Source organism: Salmo trutta, chromosome 4, assembly GCF_901001165.1.
Source record: "Salmo trutta chromosome 4, fSalTru1.1, whole genome shotgun sequence".
Classification (NCBI taxonomy): Eukaryota; Metazoa; Chordata; class Actinopteri; order Salmoniformes; family Salmonidae; genus Salmo; species Salmo trutta.
The window spans coordinates 12,437,217-12,450,780 of record NC_042960.1 but is presented as its reverse complement, the minus strand read 5'-3'; the positions used below and the strand labels follow the sequence as shown (position 1 = coordinate 12,450,780).

The 13,564-nt window shown below is 40.5% G+C and overlaps 1 pseudogene; it reads right to left on the bottom strand.

Moving 5' to 3' along the window:
- The window catches only part of LOC115191125 (uncharacterized), a 30,349-nt pseudogene that overhangs the window by 15,666 nt on the left and 1,119 nt on the right, over positions 1-13,564 (bottom strand).

Here is a 13,564-nt window from a genome sequence, read left to right as displayed (position 1 = left end):
TGCCATGCAGAAATTACAATAACAAACATTTTAGATCTGCGTTCACAAAACGCGGCAAGATATGCGTTTTTTTTACCTACGTAAAAAACACTGAATTATGCGTTAGCACGACCCCTAGTTTAACTTCCTAAGTAAGTGTCTGCATTAACACAATATGATGCCCCATCACCTTATCTTTCTGCCATGTTTGACAAGTCAAAGCCATTTCGATGAGTTATTTGTACAGCTGCCACTTACCTTGATTACCTTGCATTTCTCTTCTCAGAGCAGGCAGGCCCATTGCCCTAGCGACTCCAGCTGTAGACATGCTGCTTGAGAGCCTTCCCATCACTGTATGGGATTTGACTGACATCCGTTATAAACCTGAGCACTGCACAACAAGATGTCCCCATCCCCCCTGCTAATTGGGTTACTTTAGCACATTTGTTATCTGAGTGAGGAGAATGCTGGAAATTGAGTCAATGTGTTCAGAAAGATGAGACGTTGAGGATTATAATAAATACCACTGATGTCATACAAGCAAACCACAGCTATGAGTCCAAATGTGCACTTCACATTTCCATATTTGAAAACTCATGTACGTTTATGATCGTTATGTTTGATCCACAGTTACAAAGATGACATGCGTTATACCCTGGGTTGTCCTGAACACAATGAGCCTGTTTGTCGTATTGTGAAGAAACTTAGCCGCGCAACACGCACTTGAATGCACTCATGACTCCATTCTATGTGCACCAGAATTACAATCTGTTTGTCTGAAGTGCCTTTTGAAAGCCTAACACTGTATTAGCTAGTCATGACGGCAATAGACTAAGGTGTCAAATGAGGCCTGACCCAGATTGCGATTTAGAATAGAAACATTTTAGTTTACGTAAACAGCAACAGTACTTTGTGACCTTGGGAGTATAAGGTTCTATCTGCGCAATGCATAGTTTTGAGATAGTGAGCATCAAAGTTCATATCCCAGATCTGAGAACTGTTTTGTAATGAATTCTGATTTCATAACCCAATAAGGTCCTCACTTTAACTTCATCGGGGTAGGGGGCAGTATTTTGACGTCTGGATGAAGAAGGTGACCAGAGTAAACTGCCTGCTACTCAGGCCCAGAAGCTAATATATGCATATTATTAGTAGATTTGGATAGAAAACACCGTTTCTAAAACTGTTTGAATGATGTCTGTGAGTATAACATAACTCATATGGCAGGCAAAAACCTGAGAAAAAAGACAACCAGGAAGTGTGGAAATCTGAGGTTTGTAGTTTTTCAAGTGATTGCCTATCTAATATACAGTGTCTGTGGGGTCATTTTGCACTTCCTAAGGCTTCCACTAGATGTCAACAGTCTTTAGAACGTTGTTTCATGCTTCTACTGTGAATGGGGAGAGAATAAGGGCATATGGAGTCAGATGACTGAGAAAAATGACATGAGCTCAATCACGTGCGTTCCGTGAGAGTTAGGTGTGTTCCTTTTCATTCTGAAGACAAAAGAATCGTCCAGTTGGAATATTATGGAAGATTTATGATAAAAAAACATCCTAAAGATTGATTCTATACATCGTTTGACATGTTTCTACGAACTGTAATAGAACTTTTATGACTTTTCGTCTGAACTTACTGCGCATTTGGATTACTCGACTGAACGCACAAACAAAAAGGAGGTATTTGGACATAAATATGGGCTTTATCGAAACAAAACAAACATTTATTGTGGAACTGGGATTCCTGGGAGTGCATTTCGATGAAGATCAAAGGTAAGTGAATATTTATAATGCTATTCTTATCTTTTGTTGGCTCCGCAATATGCGGGTTTCTATATTGGTTGTTGTTGTTGCTGAGCGCTGTACTCAGATTATTGCAAAGTGTGCTTTCACCGAAAAGCTTTTTTGAAATCTGACACAGCGGTTGCATTAAGGAGAAGTTTATCTATAATTCTGTGCATAACACTTGTATCTTTTATCAAAGTTTATGAGTAGTATTTCTGTAAATTGATGTGCTCATTCACCGGAAGTTTTGGAGGCAAAACATTTCGGAACATTACACGCCAATGTAAAATGGGGTTTTTGGATATAAAAATGAACTTTGTCGAGCAAAACATACATGTATTGTGTAACATGAAGTCCTATGAGTGCCATCTGATGAAGATCAAAGGTTAGTGATTCATTTTAGCTGTATTTCTGTTTTTTGTGACGCCTCTCCTTGTTTGGAAAATGGCTGTGTGGTTTTTCTTGTCTAGGTGCTGTCCTAACATAATCTAATGCTATGCTTTCGCCGTAAAGCCTTTTTGAAATCGGACAATGTGGCTGGATTAACGAGAAGATTATCTTTAAAATGGTGTAAAATACTTGTATGTGTGAGAAATGTGAATTATGAGATTTGTTGTTTTGAATTTGGCGCTCTGCTATTTCACTGGCTGTTGGCAAGGTGGGACGCTACTGTCCCACCAGAGAGGTTTTAAAAGTACCTGAAGTGCAGAGCATAAAAATCTTGAGACATTTGCAACAACAAAAAAACATTTTTGGGGAGGTGCATTCACAGATAGAACCTTATGGCTCTGAAATGTCAATCTGGGTTCAGCCATACAGTTCTATCAGGCATAGAATGTTACTGTTATTTAAATTGAAAAGTACAGACATTTAATGAGTAAATTAAAATATCCTTCCTTCCTTTCTAATCACATCAAATATATTAATTCATGTTCACACATTTGTTAAAGCGATAGTTTACTAAAGTGACAAATACACCATATCCTATGGAGAATGAGGAACAGCTAAAGATTAGCTCTGAATGAGTAAACTGATGTTTTTTGGTCTCTGACACCCACAGTCAATAAACTACTTGCTAGTTATCAATAACATTTAGTAAGTTTGTCTTTTGTGAAATACCCCTTCCATGGAGGTTTTTGTATCGAAAAACAGCAATGCCTCTCTAATGGGCCTTAAACATGCTCTAAGGCACCCGTATTTATTTGTAAAGAGCTTAAATAATGACCATTCTTCTGAAAAAGCCTAAGTAAGTAATTCCAAAAGAGGACCAGAACCTATATGAATAATCAAGGACTTGGCCCTATAAGAGCATTTTTCAAGTACCAGATCTCAGAACTATTTTGTGGTGTCATTCATCATACATAATCATTTTTTATTGACAACACATCATTGTGTGATTGGATTGCAGATAGAACCTTATAGCACCAAGTATAAAGGTGTTTACGCAGATAACATTTTTCAAAAATCTGACATCACACGTGAAAGAGCACCTAAAGAGCAACTATGTGAATAACACATTTGACCAAAATGTGAGAACCTTATACAGTTGAAATCAGAAGTTTACATACACTTAAGTTGGAGTCATTAAAACTTGTTTTTCAACCACTCCACAAATTTCTTGTTAACAAACTACAGTTTTGGCAAGTCGGTTAGGACATCTACTTTGCGCATCACACAAGTAATTTTTCAACAATTGTTTTCAGGCAGATTAATTCCAGTGGGTCAGAAGTTTACATACACTAAGTTGACTGTGCCTTTAAACAGCTTGGAAAATTCCAGAAAATTGTCATGGCTTTAGAAGCTTCTGATAGGCTAATTGGCATCATTTGAGTCAATTGGAGGTGTACCTGTGGATGTATTTCAAGGCCCACCTTCAAACTCAGTGCCTCTTTACTTGACATCATGGGAAAATCAAAAGAAATCAGCCAAGACCTCAGAAAAAAAGTGTAGACCTCCACAAGTCTGGTTCATCCTTGGGAGCAATTTCCAAACGCCTGAATGTACCACATTCATCTGTACAAACAATAGTACGCAAGAATAAACATCATAGGACCATGCAGCCGCCATACCGCACAGGAAGGAGATGTGGTCTGTCTTCTAGAGATGAACGTACCTTGGTGCGAAAAGTGCAAATCAATCCCAGAGCAAAGGACCTTGTGAAGATTCTGGAGGAAACGGGTACAAAAGTATCTATATCCACAGTAAAACGAGTCCTATATCGACATAACCTGAAAGGCCGCTCAGCAAGGAAGAAGCCACTGCTCCAAAACCGCCATTAAAAAAGCCAAACTACGGTTTGCAACTGCACATGGGGACAACGATCGTACTTTTTGGAGAAATGCCCTCTGGTCTGATGAAACAAAAATAGAACTGTTTGGCCATAATGACCATCGTTATGTTTGGAGGAAAAAGGGGGAGGCTTGCAAGCTGAAGAGTACAGGTGTGGCAGCATCATGTTGTGGGGGTGCTTTGCTGCAGGAAAGACTGGTGCACTTCACAAAATAGATGGCATCATGAGGGAAATTATGTGGATATTGAAGCAACATCAAGACATCAGTCAGGAAGTTCAAGCTTGGTCTCAAATGGGTCTTCCAAAATGGACAATGACCCCAAGCATACTTCCAAAGTTGTGGCAAAATGGCTTAAGGACAGCAAAGTCAAGGTATTGGAGTGGCCATCACAAAGCCTTGACTTCAATCCTATAGAAAATGTGTGGGCGGAACTGAAAAAGCGCGTGCGAACAAGGAGGCCTACAAACCTGACTCAGTTACACCAGCTCTGTCAGGAGGAATGGGCCAAAATTCACCCAACTTATTGTGGGAAGCTTGTGGAAGGCTACCCAAAATGTTTGACCTAAGTTAAACAATTTAAAGGCAATGCTACCAATACTAATTGAATGTATGTAAACATCTGACCCACTGGGAATGTGATGAAATACCGTAATTTCCGGACTATAAGCCGCAACTTTTTTCCCACGCTTTGAACCTCGCGGCTTAAACAATGACGCGGCTAATATATGGATTTTTCCCGCTTTCAATTTTTTTTCTCCAAAAAAACACATTCTGTGACGTGCTCAGTTTTTTGGCGGCATGAAGCTTTTATTAGACCAATGAAATTGCCGAACGGGTTAAGGTCAAACAACTTTTTTGTTTACTGTTTAGATTAAATCGAGCGCTCTCAAACTTCCCATCATTCTGATTACGGTAGTCATTTTGTCACCCTCATCATGGCAAAGACACAGAGAAATGCATATGATGCAGCTTTCAAGTTAAAGGCGATTGATCTGGCTGTTGGAAAAGGAAATAGAGCTGCTGCACGGGAGCTTGGTCTTAATGAGTCGATGATAAGACGTTGGAAACAGCAGTGTGAGGGATTGACTCAGTGCAAAAAGACAACTAAAGCTTACTGCTAATTTTTTATTTTTTTGTTACAAGCCGTGTTTCGTTAAAGCCTATTTATTTTTGTTACAAGCCGTGTTTCGTTAAAGCCTGTGTAAAGTTCATTTGTTTCAATGTACCGGTAGGCACCTGCGGCTTATAGACATGTGCGGCTTATTTATGTTCAAAATAATACTTTTTTTAAATTCAGTGGGTGCGGCTTATATTCAGGTGCGCTCAATAGTCCGGAAATTACGGTAACTAAAAGCTGAAATAAATCATTCTCTACTATTATTCTGACATTTCACATTCTTGAAATGAAGTGGTGATCCTAACTGACCTAAAACAGGGAATTTTTACTAGGATTAAATGTCAGGAATTGTGAAAAACTGTGTTTAAATGTATTTGGCTAAGGTGCATGTAAACTTCCAACTTCAAATGTCGTCCCATGGTCTCGATTTTGTGTGATGGTGGGGACGCAGGGCTGTGTTCCAAACAACAAACTGCAAGTGTGCTTGCTTCAGTTCCTCAATGGCATGGCTAGCAGAGCTAAAAAAAAAAAAAAGCACCTTATAGTAGAAGGCTCTTTCCTTGAGTCATAAAAGTGCATTGAAATGACTTAGGAACAGTACACACTTTGGACAGGTGTGTGGCCACTTAGACACCAGTCAGACCTCACTCAAACCATTTTTGACTTATCTTGCTCCTACTCCAAAATGTCAATGAATATTCATATAAATGTTTCCTGAGTATTTTCAGATTTCATTATTGACAAATGGCATGAAAAGTACAGTAAATGTCAAATGCACATAATCAACAGTGTAATGTTTGGATTCAGTCTTGTCAGGTGAGCTGTTGTGTTTTCACCTTTGGTCAAAACATTTCCCCATCAACTCTAAAGTGTTCTCTTTCAATTTCTACCATTGTAATGCATATGCTTTTTATAATTTTTCTGTTAAATGTCAATTTGGCCCTATCCATGTTGACCAACTTCCACGAGTTGAAGTGGTTAAACAAACAAGTTAAATATACCATATGAAAACCATCAACAAAAAAATCTGCAAGAACTTGATAAACTGCATTCATCTTCTCATTAAAAGTGTGTTGTGAAAATTTGTGATCATATCCTACACAGTACAAACACAATTTGAAACAGTCTTTTTAGGTTTATATATGCCTTGTACATTGAGTGTACAAAACATAAGGAACACCTTCCTAATACTGAGTTGCACCCTTTTGCCCTCAGAACAGCCTCAATTTGTCAGGACATGGACTCTACAAGGTGTCAAAAGTGTTCCACAGGGATGCTGGCCCATGTTGACTCCAATGCTTCCTACAGTTGTGTCAAGTTGCCTGGATGTACTTTGGGTGGTGGACCATTCTTGATACACATAGGAAACCCAGCAGCAGCATTGCGGTGCATGACACACTCAAACCAGTGCGCCTGGCACTTACTACCATACCCCATTCAAAGGCACTTAAATCTTTTGTCTCGCCCATTCACCCTCTGAATGGCACACATACACAATCCATGTCTCAGTTGTCTCAAGACTTAAAAATCCTTCTTTAAGTTGATTTAACAGGTAATATCAATAGGGATCATAGACTGACCAGGTGAATCCAGGTGAAAGCTATGTCATGGGAAGTGCAGGTGTTCCTAATGTCTTATACATTCAGTGTTTTTCACAATGTCTGGATGCAATATTCTACCCAGGAATATTCAACACTGAAATCTGTTACTCTGGTTATTCCAAATGCATCTGTTGATCTTTTCAGTTGACAACAATGTAGATTCATCTTTGTCTTTAATACAAGGTTTGATCTAAACGTCAGAAGCTATCGAGTGGAATGGTTACTTTCAATGTTATAGAGTGGAATGGTTTTTCTGCTGGTGTATCCTGAGGTATCTCCTCTCTGAAAACCTCTTCCCGCAGTGCGTACAGGCGAATGGCCTCTCTCCCGTGTGGACCTTCAGGTGCATCTTCAGGTTGCCAGCCTGGATGAAGCGCATGTGACACTGGGGGCAGCTGTAGGGTTTCTCCCCTGTGTGGACCTTCTGATGCAACTTCAGGTGATCCTGGCGGGAGAACCTTTTCTCACACTGGGGGCAGCTGAAGGGTTTCTCCCCTGTGTGGATCCTCTGGTGCCTTTCCACCTTTTGGGGACAGCTGAAGCCTTGGTTACAGAACATGCAAAGGAACCGCTTCTCTTTAGTATTGCCTGATGTTTCTCCCCCTCCCCGAGCCTTTGCCCTTTGGTCATTTGAGTTCAATACCTGATTGAAAAGGACGTGTCCGTGTGCATCAGAAAACCCCATCGACGTGGACACTGGGTTGCGATCCTTGAATGTGTGTAAAGGGGAGTGGGTTGCCACATTTGGATTTGTCTCTAAGCTTCCCTTGTAATCTAAGAATTCTCTGCTCTGTGAGTGTCCGTCTCCTAGGAGATGATCTGCATTCCATGTGGGAGGAGCGTCGCCCTCCACATCTACGACCAGACCCTCCCCTTTCTTATCTAGGCACCCTTCAGAGTATACACTACTACTGTATTGGTTCCAGTACCCTCTAGATAGATCAGTCTGTGTCTCTAAACCCAAGGGCATGTTGCCAGGGTCCATCTCTGTAGCGTAAGAACAAGATGGATCATCACCGCCAGTGTCTGACATATCACCTTCACCATGTCCAAAATAATTAACGGTCCTCTCGCTCTGGTGAAATACCGGTAAATACACTGAGCTGGGAGTAGGAGGACAGCCCAGTGGCCCCAGCCTCTCTGGGTCTGATCTGTGGTCAGATTCTGTGTGTAAGAGCCTGTGTGTTACAGTTAAAGTCTTGGTGTCTGTCTCTGACTTGAGGACAGTGATCGGCGTTCCACTGACCTCCGTGATCCTGCGTTGGGTCCTGGGCTGCGCTGGGATGGTGGTGGGTTCCTCCGTGGCTACAGGGAGCACTCCAGCTACTGCTGCAGTCTGGATGTCTCTGTTGTGCCGTGGTTCCTCCTCTCCTTCAGACCTCTCCAGCTTGACCCCAGGATCTGCAGCCTCTGCATCTGCAGACTGACCAGAAGAGAGGAGCTTATCATTGGTACATGAGCTAAATTGGATAACAATGTTGTAGAGAAGTCTCACAAGCTCCCATGTCCTCCTGAGAGGATATGGCCGCTTTTTAAGACCATACATGCCCCTGTGTCAGGTCCTGTTGTACCTTTTGAGAAGACATTCTGGGCTTATCAATTATATTATGTGGTGGTTGTGTCACCTTCATAATTTTTTTTCCTGGTTCTCCAAAATGGCTACAGTCACCATCACAATTAGTAATTGTGTAATTATAATTTTTTTGAGTTTGATAATCAAATTGTTTCTAATTAGGTAAGTATCCCAGTAGTAGTTTGGTAATAATTTGTTCAGATTAAATAAGTGCAAAATATGGAGGTTGATATAGTGCCGAGTTATTTACCGAAATGTCGGTTTATTTTCGTTTTTTAAATAACTTAGACTGTTCAATTATTTGAATTCCATTTAGTTTGTTTTTGGTGTGTGCTCTCAGCACACCATTTGTGCACTTTTTCTAGAGAGATTTCTCTCTGGGATATGTTGCCCAACTCATCATAGTTAAGCTCAGAAAACATTGTAATTAACTACAATAACCAGAATCAATTGCGTCTACATCTGCCTGTTCTCATTGGTTATTGCCTGTGGGGCTGGCAGACAGACATGGAGAGGAATAGCGATAGAGAGATGAGAGATAATGCGGTTGCATAGGTATCTCTACCCGACAATGCATCTAATTGATTGATAGTTGTTATTTAGCAGTCTTAAAAGTATGGCTTATCTACTTTGAACTACTGAAATTGTGATTTCATCAGACAGCAGGCTGCTAGGCTAACCTATTAGCCTGAAGGATGACTCTTTGGGGAGCACAGAGATAGATGGCTGCAGTGTTAATTTTGTCACCAATTTTAGATTTAGTCTGACTAAAATACCTTTGTCTTAGTCCCATTTTTAAAATTGCATCCTTAGTTATCAGTAGACTACAACTCTGGACATTTTTAGTCTAGTTGTAGTCACAATTATTTTAGTCATTCTAGTTTTGTTTTTTTAACAGTTCATACAAACCTCTAACTTAACTTCCATCATGGACATTATAGCTTCCACTCCCTTAGTCACAGCCATTTTAGTCACAAATTAGTGCACTTTTTTCTATTAAATTAATATTTAGGCTACCTCTAACTTCTATCATGTGCACATTCAGATAGCCTTGTACAACTAGGTCTACTATCCCCTTCTATACCTTAGCTGGCAACATTGATATTGTAGCAGATTGTAACCAATGCCAGCCATAATCAACCATTTATACTATACAGCCTTGGCTACAGGTTAAACAATTTACAGCTCTGATTTTCTCCCCATCATAACTGTCAAGGGGGTAAATAACAGTGGTTTCTTTGAAAGGGGTGAATTTTACCTTTCCTGAGATGCCAGAAGCATTACTGTACTCCTAATATTCAACAAATTAAATTAGTTTTTCCCCGTAGGAAAAAAGCAACCGCAACTCACATTTGCAGATCGTGAGAGCCAGTATCCAACACAGATTAATGAATAACAGCACACGTGGGAAAATAGAGCCTACATGAAAGTAAGAGAGAGAGAGTCAATTGTTTCTAGTTGAGGTTAGTTACAAGTGAAATCTCACTTTGCATCAGTTAAAAATGACTGAATAGTCTGGGTGTTTTTATGCAACACAATATAGCTCGCCAGCTTGTAGTCCTAAAAAAACTAAATGAGTTAGCATTTTCTACCTCTGGTTCGTTGGGGGATCTACACAGACGACGCAATCAGAGCCGACGGAGGTCCGTTTACGTCGCTCTCTACGTAGTTCTACGTACATTTGTGTGGCTGTATTTTTGGAATGCGACTCAAAACGGACCTACATATTACCAAAATGTTGATATCAACCTGGCCAGATTGTATAATTTGGTTCAGTTCTGTCGTCACATTCTGTGATTGGCTTGCTTGGCTACGTTAGCCGACATAGGCTACGTCAACTACAGCGGTGTGTTTGATCTGCGCATGTGCCAGCACCAGCAGCGCAAGTCTCACTCTATGCTTACAGTGGCAAGAAAAAGCATGTGAACCCTTTGGAATTATCTGGATTTCTGCATAAATTGGTCATAAAATGTGATCTGATCTTCATCCAAGTCATAACAATAGACAGCGCAGGGTGGTAAAAGTATGTTAACCCTTGGATCTAATAACTGGTTGACCCCCGCAGCAATAACCTCAACCAAACGTTTTGTGTAGTTGTGGATCAGACCTGCACAACGGTCAGGAGGAATTTTGGACCATTCCTCTTTACAAAACTGTTTCAGTTCAGCAATGTTCTTGGGATGTCTGGTGTGAACCGCTCTCAAGGTCACGCCACAGCATCTCAATCCGGTTGAGGTCAGGACTCTGACATGCCAGAAGTTGTATTTTCTTCTGTTGAAGCCATTCTGTTGTTGATTTACTTCTGTGTTTTGGGTCGTTGTCCTGTTGCATTACCCAACTTCTGTTGAGCTTCAATTGGCAGTCAGCCTTACATTCTCCTACAAAATGTCTTGATAAACTTGCAAATTCATTTTTCCATCAGCGATAGCAAGCTGTCCAGGCCCTGAGGCAGCCCCAAAACATGATGCTCCCTCCATGTTGGTGTGCTGTGCCTTTTTTTCTCCACACAGTGTTGTGTGTTCCTTCAAACAACTCAACTGTAGTTTCATCTGTCCACAGAATATTTTGCCAGCAGCACTGTGGAACATTCAGGTACTCTTTTGCAACCTTCAGACGTGCATCAATTTTTTTGGGGGGACAGCAATGGCTTCTTCACGTGGTGTCCTCCCATGAACAAAAATTATTGTTTAGTGTTTTACGTTTCGTAGACTCGTCAACAGTTATGTTAGCATGTTCCAGAGATTACTAAATCTTTAGCTGACACTCTAGGATTCTTCTTAACCTCATTGAGCATTCTGCACTGTGCTCTTGCAGTCATCTTTGCAGGACAGCCACTCCTAGGCAGAGGAGCAACAGTGCTGAACTTTCTCCATTTATAGAAAATGTGTCTTTACCGTGGACTGATGAACGTCAAGACTTTTAGAGATACTTTGTTAACCCTTTCCAGCTTTATGCAAGTCAACAATTCTTAATCTTATGTCTTCTGAGATCTTGTTTGTTCGATGCATGGTTCACATCAGGCAATGCGTCTTGTGAATAGCAAACTCAAATTTGTGATTTATTTTTTATTTTTTTTTAAATAGTGCAGGGCAGCGCAAATCAACACCTCCAATCTCGTCTCATTGATTGGACTCCAGGTTATCTGACTCCTGACTCCAATTAGCTTTTGGCGAAGTCATTAGCCTAGGGGTTCATATACTTTTTCCAACCTTCACTGTGAATGTTTAAATGATGTATTCAATATAGACAAGAAAAATACAATAATTTGTGTTATTAGTTGATGCAGACTGTTTGTTGATGAAGATCAGACCAAATTATATGACCAATTTATGCATTAGTCCAGGTAATTCCACAGGGTTCACATACTTTTTCTTGACACTGTATGTGCGAGTGTAGTGAGTTCGGAAAAACTGAAAGTATGCATCTTAGAAATAGTTCTCACATACAAACGTTGTCCAAACTCAAATAGGCTTCCCCAAAATAACATGGATGCTGTAGTAGAATGTTTATTTTGATAAATGCACAAAAATCACACCAGGTAGCCTGATTTCATTTATGTCATGAAAATGATTAGGGAAATCCTTCTTATTGCAAAGCATGTTAACGCTTAAATCAAACTATTATATTGTGTTCCTAAGGGTCAGTCACCGGGATCAGCTTTTAACACCACCCACTCTACACAATGTAAAGGCTAAACTTACGAATGCACGTAGTGGTACTTAATCTTAACCTAGACCGTCACACTGAACATGCCTAGACGTCCTAGAAATCGTTTACGACCTAAGAATTTGCCCACATAAGACAGCTAAAATCATACATACAGTCTGTGGAGGCCTTTACCAGATCGAACGAAAATGCAAGGATGGTGTATTGTTTTGCTCCAGGCTGCAACCATATCTCTACGACATTTATCGTTTTATCGGTTCCCGAAATATGTCATTAATAAACTTTGGGTCCATCTGACAAGGTAGTGAGACATCAAAGGCAGGTGTAGAGGTAGTTTTTCTTTTTTACATGTTAGCACATTATCTTTACTTGTTTTGATTACATAAATGCTTAACTTCAATGTTAGCTGATGAAACTGAGAACAAAACATATAAAATCTCCTAAGCCTGTGTTTACCAGACCTTATTTTCGGGATTTATAAAAATAAACATTAATTTCCCCATAGGCTTTGGCCAATGAGCCATGGCGGAGTTAGCCTCCGTTAGTGCATACAAAAATATGCCATTAATATTGCTCTCTATTACACTAACCTCTATCACGATAATGTTCTGAGTTGAGGTTCCTGTGCCCTCAACAGTGATTGGTTGGCCATGGCTCCATGTATTGTGACCCACTGGCTTCACAAAGCTCCTGTGGCCTCCAGTGAGATGCCCTTCACCTGAGAGTGATTGGGGAAAAGAGCCGTTGGTTAGCTACAGTCAATGCTCAACGGCATATTTATCAAACACTGGCTAGAATTGACAAGGATGTAAGACTTATCATTCTTGATATACTATTTATTGATCGATGTATTATGTAACATGCATCACATTGCTTTCATTGAGTAGATAATAGGAAATTAAGTCAATGAAGAATCTGGTTAGAATATGAGTGTCTTCGCGCAAGTGCTTACTATCCTGGTTTACAATACCCAATTCTGGTTAACACATTTGAACATATGTGCAGAAGGGAACGGGGCGACAGGCACTGAGCTATATATGAACCGCGACGAAGCGACAGGTACTGAGCTATGAACGTCGCCAGGCCGCGCAGCCTCAGCAAAATGTACCTCTTGCCATTCCTCTGTATCGGTCGACGATCTTGACACTACTGGGACGACTGGCGAGGACGCGATCTCGTATTGTCCTCTCTGCCCGCTCCCGTGCCACCTTTAGTTCCAGTTGCTGTAGTTTCCTCCGCAATGCCCCATTTTCTTTCTGGCTTTGAGTTATTTCCAAACGAAACACTGCATAGTCGTCGCCTACGAGTTTACAGATCTCTGCCACGGCTGCATTTGCCAGCACCTCCATGACAGAGGCTATTTGAGTGTGAAAAACCATACAATTAGCCATTGTTTGCTAAGCAGCTAGCTTGCGTTACCTAGATAACATAAATCAACCAAGTACAGTCTCCAACGCAAATTAAACACTACCTGATGCATGTGTGTAATGCGGTGTAGTTCAATTAGTCATATTGAGTTATATGGTGTTAATAAAACGTCTACACAATTAAAA